This window comes from Ursus maritimus, unplaced genomic scaffold (assembly GCF_017311325.1).
Source record: "Ursus maritimus isolate PB19 unplaced genomic scaffold, ASM1731132v1 scaffold_6, whole genome shotgun sequence".
NCBI classification, from domain to species: domain Eukaryota; kingdom Metazoa; phylum Chordata; class Mammalia; order Carnivora; family Ursidae; genus Ursus; species Ursus maritimus.
In genome coordinates this window covers 75,540,335-75,558,213 of record NW_024426774.1, presented here as the reverse complement: position 1 = coordinate 75,558,213, position 17,879 = coordinate 75,540,335, and the positions used below count along the sequence as shown (strand labels likewise).

At 46.4% G+C, this 17,879-nt stretch overlaps 1 pseudogene; it reads left to right on the top strand.

Moving 5' to 3' along the window:
- Window positions 1-3,367: 3,367 nt before the first annotated feature.
- LOC103671749 lies at window positions 3,368-15,155 on the top strand (annotated as a pseudogene).
- Window positions 15,156-17,879: the final 2,724 nt, after the last annotated feature.

Here is a 17,879-nt window from a genome sequence, read left to right as displayed (position 1 = left end):
TGAATGGTCTTACCCTTCCCCTGCTGCATGGGTTTCTGTTCCTGGAGGCTGCAGTCCTCAGTTTTCCTTTGTTTGAACTTCAGTGACTTAAAGGAAAACTTTTGTTAGTGGAGGCAGAGCCTGGATGCAGAGCCATGTGCTCCCCACTCCACCCCCGGTTTGTCCTTTAGATGCATCACCCCTGCTGTTCCCTGGCCCTCTCCTGGGGGCTAGAAAGCATTCTGTCCCTTCCTCCAGAAGTCCAGTTTTCCAGCCCTTCTGAGTACAGCCTAGCCACGAGTAGGGGGTAGATCTTTCTGGGCTGCCCTAAGCCTGTATGGTAAGAGGCATCTCGGAAGGGGACTGGATCAATGTGAAGAGCCCTCTTCCCCCAACAGGGTGCTGTGTGCCCAGCTCCCACTATGAGTTCACAGGTCAGGATGCACTGGAGGCCACAAACACTTGCACTGCCTGGATGGTGCAGGGACCAGACTTCCGGGTGAGCATCACGTCCTTACACGTGGGTTGTGCATCTCACCTGCAGGCTCACCTAATGATGTGAGGGCCTCACCCAGAGGTCTTGACACACCTCTGGAACAGTGGTTCTCTACCCTGGCTACCTTTGAAATCACTGAGAAAAGACTGACACCTGGGTGCCACTGCCAGCAGTTGGGCTGGGGCATGACCTGAGTATCAGGAGTTTAAGAGCCCCCCCAGGTGATTCTGATGTGCAGCCAGGGTCGGGAACAACTGCTCTAAAGTGGTGGTTCTCATACGATGATGTGCAGAGGAATCTCCTGGGGGGCTTTGCTCCAGTGGGGATTGAGTCCATAGGTCTGGGCGGAGACTGAGAGTCTGCACCACTAACCAGCTCCCAGGTGATGATGCTGAGGCTGCTGGTCCCCAGGGGCAGTCAGTGGGGGCAGGCGGCTCCCTCCCTTGCAGGGCAGTGGGGGTGTCAGATTTGGCCACAGGGTTAGCTGATGCAGCTCCCAGAGAGAGCTCTGGGGAGGGGGCTCCCCAGCACCTCTGTCCTCCCTCGGAGTCCAGTGTGACTATCTGGCATTCTGGGTCTCCTCTCGCTACAACACCCTTGCCCTTGGGGAGAAACTAGATGGGACAGAGCAAGCCTCCGAGCTGTGCAGCCACCTGATCTGCCAGAGAACTGGAAATCCTGTTACTGCCTTCGGAGCAGGCACCCAGCAAACATACTCAGGAACAGCAGCCCCGTGGTCTGTGGGCTCACGGGGGCAGAGACCTCGGGACTCCACCTCCGCCCGGTGCCTGTGCTCCTGCTTCCTGCTTTTGCCCACTGCCACCTGGTGACTCCTTGATTAACGACTCAGAGTTGCCTGGCATGGACGAGACACTGGTAGTATTCAATTCAGCCAACATGTAAAGAGTAAACATAAATGAAATATTTACAGCAATTCTTGGCACATGGTAAGCTGCCACCATCATCAGGTTTTGGCTCCCTAGAAGGTGGAATTTGAGAAATCCGCAGTGTTCTCACTTGTTCACAAAGTCTTGCCGGGTGAGCAAGGTGAGCAGGTGAGCCTTTCTGTGGTCACTTTCCTGAGCATTAGCCAAGTAAAGAATACGTGCCATTCTCCCATCATGACTCGAGCACTGTGTTTTGTCCTGTGTCTGCAAATGACCCTGGCCAACAGGAGGAGTACATGGTTTGTATGTTGCACTGTGTTCATCACTCTGCCTTTATTAAGCACCTGCTGCACACTTGGCACCTTGGGATATACAGAAATAATCAGATTTATTGGTATTGTCCTCAAAGAATTCACAGTCTAATTGAGGAAGCCAACTATGACCCATGAGATTGCAAAAGTCATTAATTGCTAAATGTTGTGGGGCCTCTTTGTACTACACCCAAATCCCATGGAAATAGTTCAGAAAACGGGGATTTTGCTGCTTTTTAAAGGTTTTCAAAATAGAGGCTGGAATAACTTGGGATATTAGATATCTTCACGTAACCAGCCAAATGTACATTCACATTGCTCCATGTCCTTATTCGCCAAGCGTGATGTCTCTAGATTACAGCATAGGAAGATATTTATGTCAAACCCAGCCAGCCCCCACATCTGAATCACACAGGAGCACTTTGTCAGAGAATCTTACCAAATGGCTGAAATAAAATCAACTATTTGAGAATATTTTTCTTAGACACTCCAAAGAAAGTTAACAAAATGAAAGACCTTATTGTAAGTGGTTATGGATTTGTTACTGACGCACCCTGCCCTTGGATTTTAGGTGCACCAGTGGTAAGTTTCCCTCATTCAGAACACATTTACCAAGCACTTACTGTGTGTAGGTGTGAAGGCTACAGAGATGAAAAGAGCTCGTCTCTGCCCTCAGGAAGCACAAGGTCCAGGAGCAGAGATGTGTAAGAAAGAATGTGGTGATCGGCTCCCAGGAAGGATGCGGGGTGCCCGACAAGCACAGAGATTTCCCAGGGCCCCGGGTGGTGGTGGAAGTTGCTGACGAGTGGGGGAGGTGAAGAGCAGGAATTCCCTGCAGGTGTGCCACGTCTCCACGGGGGGGGGGTGGCTTTACCACTCTGCTTCCATTTCTGGATCACAAACAAGCAGTACTTTGAGAACTCGGTGTAGGAAATGTATTTTTGGGGCATCTGGGTGGCTCGGTCAGTTAAGTGTCTACCTTCAGCTCAGGTCATGATTCCAGGGTCCTGGGATCGAGTCCTGCATCGGGCTCCTTGCTCAGTGGGGAGCCTGCTTCTCCCTCTGCCTCTGCCCTTCCCTCTTTCTCATGCGCTCTCTCTCTCTCTCTGACAAATAAATAAAATGTTTTAAGGAAAAGAAAACAAAATGTATTTTCACTATACGTTGTCCTCAGCTCGAACGGGTTTTATGTGTTGGCTGACTAACACATCTTCACAGAAAAAGAAATTTGTGCCAATTTTACAGACCTTATTTTTCAGGAGTAATTTAATGGTCTCTTCGAGAGCAGATATGAGTCTAAACCACTCCTGTCATAATGGAGACTGAGGCCCAGGGAGGGAAATGATTCATTCCAAGTCATTCAGCCAGTTAGTAGCTAGGTAGCGGTTGAGCCAAGGCTCGAAGCGTTCTGTACATGTACCGCCATTCCTGCCCGCGGTGCGGCTGCCCCGAGCAACTGGCAGTAGCTTCCTGGAGTCCTCTGTGGGGAGCAGTGCTGAGAATGATGCTGTGCTTGATTATTGACGTGCGCCAAGGGCAAGCGGTGGTAGAGTGGCCACGAGTGTGGCCCGTGTTGCCGTTCCCCCTTCTCTCTCCTTGTGATGGTAAAAACGAAGTAGTTCAAAAAGCAGAAACTGTGGTTCATGATCACTTTAAAAATGAGGCTTCCAAGGCATTCATGTAAGTCAGTAACCATGCATTGGACTCTGACACAGCCCTCAGCGCTGGGGACACAAAGCCGCATCCCACGTAGCCTGGCCCTTCCTGAGCTCGGTGTCCGGGCCGACGCCGTGTTCAGTAAGGAACGTCAGCAGCTTGTAACAGAATGGGAAAACTGTGAAAAGTAATTTAACAGATTTGTGCTGTGCAGTGCATTTGTGCTGGTTGTCTAAATCAGCTGTTTTTTTAAGTTAACTTAAAAACTAAGTCAATACTGTTTTAATAGCTAAGCTAACAAGGCTATTTTAGACCAGTAAAGGCATTAAAATAAGATTAGCCATATCCTTACACAATTCAAGAAAACAAAGGCAAACAAGTCCAGAACTAGGATTTGTTTTCAGTAATTTTACTTTCCTCAAATCTTCGCATCTAACTCCAATCCTGAATGGTCTCCAATTCGGAGAGATCCCTGGAGCATTCTGGCTTTCGCTCTCAAAAACAGGAAGCTAGTTTTGGGGCTCGTGGCTTAACCCAGGATCAAGCTGGCTGATGGAAAATCTGAGAACTGACCTGGAGGCAAGTGAACAGGCCAGCAGGCCACATTTGTGTGGTGACAAAAGGTGCCATGCTTGCGCCTGAGGGCAAATCCTTGGCGGCTGCAGCCACTACCTAACCGGCTCTCCAAAGTGCAAGCCTACCAGGGGCAAGTGGGTCATTTCCTTGGCTACCTGGTTCCTGCTATGTCTACTTTAAAACATTTTTTATAAATGAAGATACTTGCGCCTCTTTCCTTCCATCAGCACAGCCAAAGCCCATTCTCCTAATCCTTTACAGTGTGGTGCTCCTGGCGATTCTTCCTGCCCCACATTGAATCATCTGTGTCTGTGTGTTAATTCTTAGGCCACAGTGTCCTTAAGTGAGGTTGGCCCAGGGCCTTCCGTCTGACAGCATGAGTGGGTAGCAGCTCACTCTCCTGGGCTCGCTCCGTTCTTTGCTGCGTTGTCCCTCTTGGCTGGGGCTTTCCCCCTCTTCCCTCTGTCAGAGAGAGCAGGGACCTTCCTCGGCAGAGCGGAGGGACTTTTACTTGCATCCCTGGGAGTTGGGAGGATGGGCCAGGACATGCAGAGGGTGACCAGCCCCAAGTGGCCCGAGGCGGGGGGACTTCTGCCAGCAGCCTGTGCAGAATGCCTCCTGATTCTCAGCGAGGGTCCTGCCCTCGGGTGTCATTTTGCAGTTTCCACAGAGTTGTGTTCAACCGGAAGCAACTGCGAAAAAACTGCCAGTGTGGCAACATGACCTACAGCTACGCTTTCTGGAGTGGTGGTGTTTTGGGGGTTTTCATTTTGGTTTTGGTTAAAATCAGTGTAATTGATGGCTCTTGGGTTCTTTATAATGTCACTTTGGGTTAGTAAGCAAGTAACAGACACAAACGTCACACTTACCACTTCGTAAAGGCTACCTCTGGACAGCACACAGCAAGGGGCGATCTTGGAGTTACTGAACTCATTTCTGACCCTTGTAAACGGCTACTCTAAGTAATTTAAATGCTCTGTCAAGCTTTGGGGTTCTTAATTGTTTGGTTTGACTGCTTCTGTGGCTGCAAAGAATTTATTGATAGTGAACACATCTTTTCTACTGATGTTTAAACAGCCCGAATGTTCAAAATCGTACTTGAGGAAAAGCACACTGTGAAGTCTCTAACATCCCAAGAGGGCATGAGGGCAGCTCCAGAGGCACAGAGAGGCTCAGTGGCATAGGTCACGTGGGGTCTTCCCCAGCCGGCTTCCTGGCAGGCCCTCAGGGACCCCAGTTCTGCATCCCTGTTCCAGGGCTGTCCAGAGGGGAGGGCAGAGCACAGTGTGGTCGTCCCTATGGGAGGGGCCTGCCAGAGGAACGTGAGAGGCAGTGGTCCCATGACAAGCTCCCTGCGGGTCAGCCCGCATGGACGCGCCTGGCAGCCTTGGCCGAGAGCCTTGCCTTCCTTGCTGTGCTGCGCTCCGCAGGCTCCATCCACAGTGGTAGTTGTCCTCCAGCTCGGACACAGAAATGGCGTGGAGACGCGGGGAACAAGTGTGAGAGTACCTTGGGAAGGACAGAAACGGCCTGTCACAAACGAGCTCAGGGTTCTAGCAGCTGAGATCCCGCAGTGTGCCCGGCCCTGGGCAGGCACTTGTGCCCACAAGCTGCCCCAGCCCCTGCCCCTCCTCCACGGGCTGCCACATCCAGAGACCCAGCCTCACGGAAGGAAGGCCCCGAGTCTGGGTCTCCTTACAGCCTCCTGCCTTGTCTTCAAAAGAAACTATTGGAGCTTCTCCTAGTTATGAACAAAATACAGGTTCCATCAGAAAAATTGCAAAACCTAGAAAAGCACAAAAGGAAAGCTTAAAATACATACAATTACGTGACCCAGAAATAACTGCAGGTCACATGCCTTTGTGGTCCTGCCTGTATTCCTCTTACGCACGCAGAGACTTGAAAAAATAATGGGTTTTGCTGCACACACAATTTGATAGCACAGTGCTCGTCCGAGGAGGGTCCGTGGACAGCATCACTGGCATCACCTGGGGACATGGTGGAAGTACAAGACTCGCCGGCCGCACCGCAGACTTCCTTAAGCAGAATCCGTGCTAGGAGGCCTTCAGATGGCGGGTCCGCAGAGCCGCGTGTGGAAGCCCTGCTCTCGGCCACTTTTCCCCCGCTGCAGCCTACTGTGGGCATTCTCCGTGTCAGTCAGTATTTTCGTGTACCGCGATTTGGGGGGACTACCTAGCATTCCCTCATACGGCAGCGTCCCAACACCGTAACCAGTCTCCGGCTGCCGAGCCTTTGGAACGTCCCCGGGTGCTGCTGTGCCCTGCTCCCAGGGTATTTGATGAGCTCCGGACGGCAGATTCCCAGAAGTGCAGTTAGTGGGTCAGAAAAGCTGTTGAGGGCTGTGGATGCGCGCTGCCAGGTTGTCAGCCCAGAGAGGAGGTAACGTGACCAGAACTCGAACCCTTGGCCTGCACTTCTTAAGAGGCGGTTGCTCTCAGGGGGAAGAGCTCACACTTGGGTGAGGTACAGGCTTTGATCTGGGGGTCAGATTTTCCGCTTTCTGGTTTAGTGACCTTGGACTGGTTGCTTAACTTCTCTGATCCTTTTTCTCACCTGCAAAAAGATGAGATGTGCTGTTTCATTCAGAGAGGTTTGTGAGCATTCAATGGAAGAAGGTATAAGCCATCTGGGACCTGGGACCTGCTTTATTCTCTTCCCTCTGAATAAAATGAGTCCAGGGCCCTGACACAAATCCCTTTGATTTCCTTGCATAAAAGATTTTCTGTTGGGGTTTATAGACTCCGTTGTAATAGCAATGTACCAGGGGTGTTACTGGCCTTTCGGTTTGGTTCTCCCATGTCCCAAGGGTTGTATGGCTTGGGCACTGCAAAGAAGGGCAAAGAGAGCATCTAAGAAAGGAAATTCCTGAACATTTTTCTTGAAATTGAGCAGAGGTTTAAGATGTCCAAACCGTGCCATGGAGCACACACTGGGAGGTGGTACAGAGGTGCCTGTGAGAGCGGCCTGGAGTGCATCTTCCTCTCCTGCCCCTCAGTGTACCTCTTGGTCCCTGGGACATCCAACACCATGACCCTGAGATAGGGCAGGCCGTAGCAGGTGGCAGCGGCGTGGGCTCAGAGCTCCGTGTAGCTGGTGGAGGCCGGCCTCGAGCAGGAGTGGGTTGCTGCTGGGGGTCATGCTGGGTTTGACCAGCTCGTGCCTCTGGGGGAGTGCTGCTAGCTGGGACCTCAGAGACATCAGCCTTGAGGCCGTCCCTGACCCTTCAGTAGTTCACTCTATCACATGGGCCCCTGAACCGCCTATGGGATCCTGCCAGCCTGTTGTCTCTCTTCCGGAAGAAGGCTGAACCCTTAGCAGCTGACTCCTCCTGCCAGCATCGAGGCAGGGGGCCTTCAGCCTCTAAAGTGCACAAAGGCAAGTATATATAAAAACCTTCAAAGCTCTTGGCGATTGTTTCCCAAGTTCTCTAAACTGACTGCTTTCTTTTCTCGCCATCACATACACGGCTCATGCTTTATTGTTTAAATTATGAACCATCTGACTAGAACTTTATACAGATGCATTTTGAAAAACAGAAAAGCAAGCTAGGACTTTCTTAGAACCATCTTCAGAAGTCACCTCCACCCCCTGCTGCCCGCTTGCTCCTTGGTTTCAGTGATAATACAGAATCACACTTGTCATCTAGAGTATTCTGCCAACCCTCCAGACGTTGCCTGGAAACTGCTGACTGTCCTGGTTAAGCAGCCCTTAGACGCTGGACGAACTTGAGGCAGGTGGCGTTGTGAAGCTGGGCTGCAGGGTCTATCACTCCTAAGTGGCTCAGCTGCAGATATCAGAGAAGACATCACCAGGGAGGGTGGCATTGTGCTGGGAGAGGCTGGGGAGCCTCGCCAAGCAGGATGCAATTGGTGCTTTCTCCAGTGGTATGGTCTGTGCACCTTCCAGGTGTGGTCTCTAGCAGGGGGTGCTGGGAATCCTGTCACTGCCGCGGGGAGGGGATGAGCAGGTGCCCCACTATCACAGGCATTTGGAAGGTCCCAGGAATACAGACCGCAAAACCTATCACGGACCTGGGATAACATGATGGGTCTTTAAGAAAAAGGACAAGAAAGCCAAAGCTAAGGAGCCCATGTCCCGTGGCAGAGACGAATGTGTCCCCAGCAGTGGCCCCTCGCTCTGCAGGTAGCGGGCACACTTGAAGGAGGGCAGGCCGTGCCGAGTGTTCCTGGTGCTGGAACGAGAAGGAGGCATAGGACTTGGCTGTGTTAGACTCAGAATCCGCTTGGGGTTTTTTTGGCATTGGATCTCATTTCTTCCTGGGACCAGCCCCTATCCAGATGGAAAACGCAGCCTTAGCCCGTCGTTGCCCTCTGCCCGCCTCTCTGGTGAGCCCAGTGAAACAAAGCCCCAGTTTGTGATTTTTCATCCTCAGCAATTTAGCAGCGACTACACTTAGAGGGAGGCAGGTGCCGGCTCCAGACCAGCTTCCTGCCATGTCAGGCCTTCCCGGCTTGGAGAGAAAGAAGCAGGTGCATATGTTTCTTAGCTTTTGCTGCTGTGTGTTTCACACCTGCCTGGGGGCTCGCAGGGCCTCAGCAGTGGCTGCAGTTGGCAGAGACCCCACTGCCTTGTGGCTGGGGAGGTGGGGGTGTGGCCCGGCCCAGGGAGGCTGCTTGGGGAGACGGAAGACGGCTCTGGATCAGCACCCAGTGGCATCCCAAGGGCCCTCAACCACCGCGGGATGTGGGGATGGGACAGGCGAGGCCCCTCTCCTCTGCCTGCAGCTGGCTTCCAGCAGGATGAAAGTGCGGGAGACTTACTCAGCAGCCAGAGGGTGGCTTCCTTTTAGCAGTGCCTCAGGCCAGAGCACAGAGAGATTGCGGGGTGTGGTCGGGGGTGCCACACTGCCATTCTCCCGGGGCAAAAGGACAGACCTTCAGCATCTGTTGTCATGTTTTCTAGTATGTTGATGACCTCCTTCATTACAGACATTAATTTATCTCCTCGGATTGTGTGGACTGTTTTTCTCTGTGGCACATGCATATACCGAGAGAGGGGAGCAGGGAGGGGAAGTGGAGGGGGGAATGAAAGGAAGGGATAGGAGTGGAGGGTCCGGAAAACAGAGCATTTTACTCTTTCTGTGTCACACCTGAAACTTGGATCCACGTGGCACCGTCTATACACTTTGGGTGGTGGGAAGATAGCAGAGGCCAGAGGGAAAGACCACTAGTATTATTCCTGTCCTTCGAGACTCAGCAGCAGGGGCTTGTCTCAGCGGGCAGACTGGGCTGTGGGGCTGCCCTGCTGCCACTGGCCGCATTTCTGAAGCTGTGTGGCTCTCAGTGCATCACAGAGCAAGCAGAGCACTGGCCTGACAGCTTCATTTGCTCAGGATAAGCGAGGCGTCTGTCTTATCCACCGGATGGAGATTTCTCAGTAAGGCAGCATCTGTCGGTCCAGGCGATTGTCACATCACTTGGGCTGGTTGGATGGTCTTGGAATGTAGATGGTGCCCCTTTGGCAGCACACATCTTGACAATGTGGCGGACGCTCAGGGACTTGGGGGCAGAGGGTCCACCCCACTGAGCCACACTCTCTTCTTTTGTTACCAAGGGACAGTAACCCAGCAGTTTAGCATTCCTTGTGAACCCAGGCCTTTGTGCTGTGTAAAGCCCTGTGCATGGAAGTCCTCATCATTGTTCTTGTTTCATAAAACCTTTTTACTGATAATTATTCAACCTCAGTGTCTGAGCCTGCCTATTTTGAGTGGGCCAGAATGAGGGGTGGTGTTATGTCTCCTTATTAATAGCCCTTGGAGCATGACTTCCTACCAAACACAGAAAAAATCTCAGCTCTGCATCTGCCGCGCTGCAGAAATGCCAATCACTCATGTAACATCCTAGATAAATTAAGCTGGAAGAACTTCCTTGCGTCATTATTTTTGGTATATGTCCACTGAAGGAGGGAGTTTATTGGGGCGCCTGGGTGGCTCAGTCAGTTACGTGTCTGACATCGCTCGGGTCATGATCTCTGGGTCCTGGGATCGAGCCCCACATCGGGCTCTCTGCTTAGCGGGGAGTCTGCTTCTCCTCTGCTGCTCTTCCCCCTGCTCGTGCACCTCGTGGGTGTTCTCTCTCTCTCCCTCTGTCTCTCTCTTTCTCTGTTTCTCTCAAATAAATAAAATCTTTTTTTAAAAAATGGGGAGTTTATTGTCTCAGCAAACTGATGAAGTTAAACATGACCCAGCCCTGGGAAAGCTTCCCTGTGCCCTGGGTTCCAGTGTCCCATTTGCCAGATGTGTGTGTAGCCACCTGCACAAGGGACAGCTCTCCCTCCAAGATGAAAGCTTCTGAGTTACACAGCATCTTGGCAAGACACCCCAGGCATTAGAGTGAATTTATATTCTGTTTTCCCAAGAATTGTGCAAATACGATATCCACATGAAGGTTACAAAGTTTGAGGTTCTTATGCTTACCTATTTTTGAAATGATAGTTTTGTAGAAGTCTCTAATAGAATTCTTTTCACTTTAATAACCCGAGAATGTCTAAACTAGTGTTCTTCAAATCTCATAAGCAGACATCCACTTCTGGATGTGTAAGAACAGGTTCCTCCCGTGAGAGCTGTCCTGCACGCAGTGTGAGACTGAAGTTTTATTGAGGATGAGTCATGGAGGCTTAGGCTTCGTGTGTGAGCACAGGCTCATGTGTGCGTGTCTCCATATGTACACAGCACCATATGCATTCCCAGCTAAGTAGCTTCTCAGTTTGCCCATTTTCGAGGATTCAGAATACAATGAAACAAACTGTTATGTAAATTTCAGAAAATGGCATAGGTTATCTAAGACGAGATACTTGTTTATAGACTTATAAACTGTGCTGTTTAGCTTGTGGGTGACGGAGTTTGAATGAAACTCGTCGTTTCTTTGCAAAGAAACTCATCGTTTCTTTGCAAAGAAACAGCCCAGTGAACTGTGGCCCAATGCCTCATTCTTTCCAGAATTCCTCGCTGTTCCTGCCCAGCCCATAGCCAAAGGGAAGCCCGAGGATGAGGACAAGGCATCTGGAGCAGGGACGTCCTCTGCGTCCATATTCCTTCACTCCTGAAGGCCACTGAACTTCAGCTCTGCATCGTTGTGCCCAAGTGATATCTCAAGGAAGACCATGGACAAGCAGAGCTCAGACTGAAGGAGTGTGACATAGTTTAGCGAAGTGGAGTGTTAGGTGGCCTTGGGAATTGACTGGGTAGTTGATGCTGTCTCATTTTTATCAGGAGGTGATTCTTTCGTCTAGCAAGTGTTATAAGTGGCTCTGGTTCATTCATTCGTTCATTCAGTCAGTCATCCATTCAGCAGTGTTTATTGAGCACCTGCTGTGTGGCGGTACCCTGCTGGTGCACGTTCCTTATCCTCAAGGAGTTAGTCTTCAAGCTTTGATATGGGATGACTTGCTTCTCTAGGCCAAGCCGAATTTTAGTGTTTCATAAGATAAACAATTACAGGATACTGGAAACTTCAAAAACTGACCACCCAGTGTGTTCCTTTACTCTCCCCTCCTGCTCCACTCACAGCACTGTGACTCAGTATCTGAGTTCTCTGGTTTCAGCCCTTTGCTCATAAAACTTCTTGGCTTTCTTTTTTCCCAAATGTCAAAGTGGATCTATCCCTTTCTCTCCTACCCGCCTCCCGTCCTTTCTGACAGGTAGATAGAAAAGGTTTTTCACACACACATCTAGGTGTCAGAGAAATGGCTGTGATGAGTCCAGCCTTGACACCTCTGTCACTCTGGGGTGGGTGCAGTGGTCAGGTCCTCTGCGCTGGAGGATAATAATATCTATCATGAATCACTGAGCTGCCACAATTTTTGAAGAGAGATTTCTCACAGGAACTTTGCGAGCATTACACATTCCATTTGCCTCAGTAACGTGAAACTTATTTTTCTAAAAAAGGTACAGGCAGATCCTGGTGTGACTCACTAGAGAACAATAGTTAAGTCACAGTTTATTTTCGTCTTTTTCCCCAAGAAAAGGAAAAATTGATTAAATGTATAGGGAATGTAAGCAGGCTTAAATCTATAGAGCAGAACTGGATCAGAGAGTCATGCAAACACAGATAATGATTAAAATTGGCAAGTGCTGCGAACAGGAGATGCATTGTGGGAGGTCCTGGGTCATCCTGCAGGGGCACATCAGTCTTCTCGAGGAAACAGAATTGAGGATAAGTAGGAGTTAATAAGAAAAAAGTAGGGTATGAGGGCAGGGAAGAGCATGTTCAAGCAGAGGGAACAGCATCTGCAAAGGCCCTGGGCTGGAAAGAAATAGAACGTTGTGCGAAGAGAGAGCAGGGCCAGGGCACACATTTGTGCCATCTGTGCACAGGGCCTCTGGCTGAAATCCAGACTGCCCACCCCTCTTGTCCATACTCAGATTTATCCGCATGTATATTGCTCTTGGTTCCTACACACATCTCCAAGCTTCCATCTGAGATCATATCCTTCTGCCTTCAGTATTTGTTTTAGTGTGGGGTTGCTGGAGACAAATTGTATCACATATTCTGTTCCAAAAAGCTCTTTATCTCACCTTTTTTTTTTTTTTTCTGGTAACACTTTTTTTTTTAATCGAGGAGCTTTGTTGACATATAATTTATATACCATAAACTTCACCTGTTTAAAGTGTGCTGTCAACAGGCTTTAGAATATTTATAGAGTTGTGCAACTATGAACATAATCTAATTTTAGAACATACTCATCTCATCCAAAAGAAACGTCATGCCCATTAGCAGTCACTTCCCCTCCACTTCTCTTCCTCCAGCACCCCACTCCCCAGCCCTAGGCAAACACTAATCTACTTTCCATCTCTAGGGATTTGCCTATTCTGGATATTTCACAGAGGTGGTGGTCTTTTGGGTCGGCTTCTTTCACCAGCATAGTGTTCAAGGTTGATCCATACTGTAGCATGAATCAGTACTTCATTCCTTTCTATGGCTGAATAATATTCCATTATATGTATATACCACATTTTTTTAATTTGTTCATCAGTTGATGAACATTTGGCTTATTTCTACTTTTTGGTTATTATAAATAATGATGCTGTGAACATTGGTGAACAAGTTTCTGTGTGCACTCTTTTTCTTTTTTTGTTATAAAATACAACAGCAAATTTATCGCCTTAACCATTTTTGAGTGTGCAGTTCAGTGGGATTGAGTACGTTCATACTCTCACGCAGCCATCCCCACCATCCATCTTCCGAATGCTTTCCATCTTGCAAAACAGGAAGTCTGTTCCCATTAAACAGTCACTCCCCATTATAGCTCTCCCAAGCCCCTAGAAACCACCATTCTACTCTCTGTCTCTCTGATTTTGACTCTTCTGACTAGTGGAATCATACAGCATTTGTCTTCTTGTGATTGGCTTTTCTCACTTAGCAAAATGTCCTCAAGTTTCATCCATGTTGTAACATATTGCAGAATTGCCTTCCTTTTAAGGATGACAAGGAAAAACTTTCTTCTGTCATTTTGCTATTTTTTTCTATATCTTACAGATTTTTTATCCATGCATAACTGTATTCTTTTGTGTTTAGTTGATTTTTTGGTAGTGAAACGTTTCAGTTCCTTTCTCCTTTCCTTTTGTACATATTCCATAGCTATATTCTTTGTGGTTCCCATGGGAATAACATTTAACATCCTAAAGTTATAACACTTTACTTTAGATTTATACCATCTTAACTTCAGTAACATACAAAACCCCACTCCCCTGTCTGTCTCTATATGTTTCGGTTGTTGATGTCACAGAATAACATCTTTATGCATTGTGTGTCCAGAAACATAAACTAATAATTTTTTAAAATACAACAGTCTCAATAAAAAAAAAAATACAGCAGTCTCTTATATAATGCAGAAAACAAAATAAAGAATTACAAACCAAAGCTACAACACTACGAGATTTTAGACTACTAATTGCTTTTTTAAAAACGTATTAGTGTGGGGCACCTGCATGGCTCACTTGGTTAAGTGTCTGCCTTAAGCTTAGGTCATGATCCCAGGGACCTGGGATTGAGCCCCACATCAGGCTCCCTGCTCCATGGAGAGTTTACTTTTCCCTTTCTCTCTCCCTCTGCCTCTCCCTCTGCTTGTGTGCATGCTGTCTCTTTCTCTCTCAAATAAATAAAATCTTAAAAAAAAAAAAACAAAAAAATATTGAGGCACGTGGCTGACTCAGTCAGTAGAGCATGCAACTTTTGATCTCAGGGTTGTGAGTTCAAGCCCCATACTGGGTGTGGAAGCCTACTTAAAAAGAATTTAAATAAAGAAGTAGATTAATTGTCTTCAAAAAATAGAAATAATAAAAAAATGTATTAGACTGGAGTTCATTCTTTCCACCACTGTGGCCACTGCCCTAAGTACGCTCAGGCTTTGGAAGAGGCTTGCCTCCGGTGTCCTCCATTATGGCAGAAAGAAGGTCTCGTTGGATCTCAATGAGACCAATGTAATTGCCAGTGCCAACTCCCATCAACAGATCCAGAAGTTGATCAAAGACGGGCTGATCCTCTGGGAGCCTGTGACTCTCCATTCCTGGACTCCATGGCAGAAAAGCACTTTGGCCCCGCCAGAAGGGCAGGCATGTGGGCACAGGGGAGTGAAAGACTCCTGCTAGCATTCAGATGACCAAGAAGGTTGCCTGGATGAGGAGGATGAGAATTCTGTGATGGCTGCATAGGAGATACTGTGAATCTAGGAAGGTTGACCACCATGTGTATCACAGCCTGTACTTCAAAGTGAAGGTAACATGTTGAAAAACAAGCAGATTCTCATGGAATACATCCATAAGCTACAGTCAGACAAGGCTCACAAGACGCTTCTGGCCGACCAGGCTGAGGCCTGCGGTATAAGAGTAAGAAAGCACATGAGTGCCTTGAATAGTGGCTCCAGGCCAGGAAAGAGGAAATTATCATGACTCTGTCCAAGGAGGAAGAGGTCAAGAACTAAAGCTCCCCCTCTTTTGTCTGTACATAGTGGCCTCAGCAATTACATAGATCAATCATTAAAAAACAAAACAAAACAAAAAAACCTGTATCTGCCAAAAAAAAAAAAAGGTATTTGTCTCTTAAATCATGTAGAAAACAAAAGTGGAGTTATAAACCCATGTGCCCATGTGTTTACCTTTACTAAGATATTTCTTCATAGGGCTTCAAATTACTGTCTAGTGCTTTTTGTCCAACCTGCAGGACACCCTTGAACAAATATTTCTTGCAGGGCAGATCTAGTGGTAATGAACTCAGGTTTTGTTTATCTGGAGAGATCTTCATTTATCTTTCTCTTTTGAAGGGCAGTTTTGCCACGTATAAGGTTCTTGGTTCACATTTTTTCCTTTTAGCACATTGACTTTATCAGCCCACTACCTTCTGCCTGCTAGACTTTCTGAGAGAAATCTGCTTTATTGAGGATCTCTTGTATGTGATGACTTGCTTCTCTCTTGCTGCTTCCATAAGTCTTTTTGTCTTCGGCCTTCAACAGTCTGATTATAATGTATCCCAGTGTGAGTATTTTTGAGTTCATCCTGTTTGGAGTTCATTGACTCCTTGGATGTTTATGTCCATGTCTGTCATCAAATTTGGGAACTTTGGAGTCGCTGTTTCTTCGGATATTCTCTCTGTTTCTTTCTCTCTCTCTTTTCTCCTTCTGGGACTCCCACAAAGCATAGGTTTGTCTACATGGTGGTGCCATTATGCTTTGTTCACTTTACTTCAATCCTTTCTCTTTCTGTTCCTCAGACTCAGTAATTTCCATTGACCTGTCTTCAAGTTTTCTGATTCTTTATTTTGCCTGCTGAAATCTGCCTTTGAATCCTAGTGACTCTTTCATTTCAGTTATTGTTCTTCTCGGCTCCAGAATTTATTTTTGTTTCTTTTTAGGTTTTCTCCTTTATTGACTTTTCCATTTTGTTCATACATTGCTTTATTGACTTTCTCCACATCTTTCTTTAGTTCTTTGAGCATCTTTAAGACACTTGTTTTAAAGTCTTTGTCCTGTAGATCTGCCTTGGGTCTTTTTTTAGGGATAGATTCAAAACTGGACATTTGAATCTAATAACGTGGTTAACTCTGGAAATCAGATTCTCCCCCTTCTTCAGGATTTGCTGGGGTTTGTTTTTATTTTTTCAATTGCTGTAGGCTGTCTCTGTGCCAAGAACCAGCCATTAAATTAATTGATTTTCATATATTGAACCAACCCACATTCCTTGCATTAATCCCACTTTTGTATTTGCTGGGTTTGATTAGCTAGTATTGTCTTGACAATTTTTGTGTTCCTATTCATAAGTGACATTGGTCTATAGTTTTCCTCTATTGTGATGTCTTTGTCTGGTTTGGCTTTCAGGATAATACTGGCCTCATAGAATGAGTTGTTTTTTTGGAGAACAGTTTGGAAAGGGAAAGTTTGCTATTAATTCTTCCGTAAGTGTTTGATAGAATGCAACAGTAAAGATATCTGGGCCTGTGCTTTTCTTTGTGGGAAATTTTAAGTGACTAATTCAGTCCCTTTTGTTATTGTAAGTGTAGTCAGATTTTCTATTTCTTATTGATTCAAATTCAGTGGTTTTGATCTTTCTAGGAATTTGTCCATTTCATCCAAGTTATCTTTTTTTGGGAATATAACTATTCATAATATTCCTTTATTATCCTTCTTATTTCTGTAAGATCAGTAGTGATGCTCTTTCATTTTTGGTTTTAGTAATTTGAATCTTCTCTCTTTTTATTAGGTTTAGCTGAAGGTCTATCAACTTCGTTGGTCTTTTTTTTTTTAAAGAATCAACTTTTGTTTCATTGATTTTCAAAATGTTTTCCTATTCTATATTCCATTAATTTTTGCTCTAATACTTATTATGTTCTTTCTTCTGTTTTCTTTCAGTTTAGTTTGTTCTTCTTTTTCTAATTTCATATGGTGGTAAGTTATGATATTGGTTTAAGAGCTTTTTTATGTAGGTGTTTATAGGTATAAATTCCTTTAGGGAGTGTTTTAGTTGTATCTCACTAGTCTTGGTGTGTTGTGTTTTTGTTTTTATTCATCTCAAAGTATGTTATAATATTGTCTGTTATTTCTTCTTTGACCTGATTGGTTATTTAGCAATGCATTGCATAATTTCTGCATATTTGTAAATTTCCCCAAATTCTTTCTACTTTTGATTTCTAACTTCTATTGTGGTTGAAGAATGTGTTTTATTTGAATTCACTTTAAATTTATTGAGTTTTGTTTTATGGCCTACCATATGGTATCATGGGTAATGCTCTATATGCAGGTAAGGCAACTATGTATTTTGTTGCTGAATGGAGTGATGTATGTATAAATATATTGTAATTGATTTATACACTTGCTCAAGTCCTTTACATCATTGTTGAGTTTCTGCCCATTTGTTCTATCCATTTTTGAAAGTGAGGTCCCCAATTATTGAAGTTGCTACAATTATTATTGAATTGTCTCTCTCCGTTTTATCAATTTTTGTTTCATGTATACTGAGGCTGTGGTTTTAGGTACAAACCTGTTTATAACGCTTCTTTTTTTTTTTTTTTAAAGATTTTATTTATTTATTTATTTGACAGAGACAGCCAGCGAGAGAGGGAACACAAGCAGGGGGAGTGGGAGAGGAAGAAGCAGGCTCCCAGCAGAAGAGCCCAATGTGGGACTCGATCCTGGAACGCCGGGATCACGCCCTGAGCCGAAGGCAGACGCTTTAACGACTGCGCTACCCAGGCGCCCCTGTTTATAATGCTTCTATCTTCCTGATGCATTTACCAAATTTATCATTACAGAAATACTCTATTTATCTCTGGTAACAGTTTTCTCTTAAAATCTGGGGGGTTTTTTGACATTAATATAGCCATTTCATTGGTTATTGGGAGCGTATTATTTAATTTCCACATATTTGTGACTTTCCCAAATCTCCTTCTCTTATTTATTTCTAATTTCATTCCCTGGTTGTCAGAAAACATACTTTCTGTAATT